Genomic DNA, 1294 nt, shown 5'->3' on the forward strand with positions numbered 1-1294 from the left:
AAATTTATTTATTTATACAAACAAACAAACAAAACAAATTCTCCATTTCAGCAGTGTTTGTCTGTTCAATGTTGTAATTGTCCTCTTGAACACAAGATGATCGAATTCAAGAGCAACAAAACATTAGACTGAATTATTCTGCATTCATACCTTGTGATGTAATTTTTCTTTTCCCAGCAAGTGAAGAGGTATCTTTCTTGATATGGAAATGCTGTTAAGTATTTCTGCCTTTCTCCCATCAACAACTGCAAATGCAACAAGTGGTCTTATTCTTTAGGGACATGGAAAAATAAACATGGCAGACCATGATGCCTGTCACACTGCAAGCAGCAGTGCTACGTTCTGACTTGTAGTTCACTGTGCATTTGACTAAATGTTTTCAGTGGGTTATTTTATAAAGTGTCACAGCAGGCCAGCATCTTGAAGCTTCCTTGAATTTTACAGAACATAACATGCATTTCGATGTACCAATCCTGATTCCACTGGAAGTCCATGGAGAGAGTTACCTTAAGGAAAAGTAAGACAGTAACAATTCTTTCATCTCATTCAGTATATTCCTATCACAGTGAATAAACTGAAATTTGTGGTTAAAATGACAAAGAAATGTACTATACTTTCACAGGTCAGTTTCTATTGATGTCATTGTGAAACAACAGTAGTTTCCTCCATGGAAAAAGTACAGGAGTTCCCCCTCTGTTACAAGTAATAGATTCTTCTGTGTTTGGCGTCTGGATATCTTTATTCTTGGCTAGCAAGACTTTTTTCTGTATGCATGTTAGAAGGGATTACCTCTGTTTTATCTCACAGCCATTTTACTTGTCTCTCTGTCAGTGTCACCTTCAGGAAAGTAACAATTACTTGCTAATCCCAAATTCTAATTGTACACTGCAATGATCGTAGATGGATAATGACAGCTGAACAGGGAATGGTGTGCAACTCGAAGGAAACAACGTTTTGATGTGATAAATCACTCTTGTGAGGAAAATAAATCAGTCATTCAGTATTTAATGTAGAATGTCTGAGAACTCAATTCTCCCTTTTCTATGGCAAAGAAGGGAAGTGCTCTGAAATTTTCAGCCTGTTCCTAGGGTTTTTTATTTCTGAGTGAAAAAAACCCCACAAAAACCTGTGAGTGTCAGGCACTGCCTGTCACAGCACTGTGCTGTGTGGTGTGGTTATGGAGTTGTAGCTTCTTTTTTTCTTAAATAATATAAAATACATGGTGATGTTCTGTATTTTATTATGAATAATCTTTTCTGAATGGAAATACATCCTAATTCAAGTGCTACTAAAA

The sequence above is a fragment of the Lathamus discolor genome, chromosome 6 (genome assembly GCF_037157495.1).
Source record: "Lathamus discolor isolate bLatDis1 chromosome 6, bLatDis1.hap1, whole genome shotgun sequence".
In the NCBI taxonomy this organism is placed as follows: domain Eukaryota; kingdom Metazoa; phylum Chordata; class Aves; order Psittaciformes; family Psittacidae; genus Lathamus; species Lathamus discolor.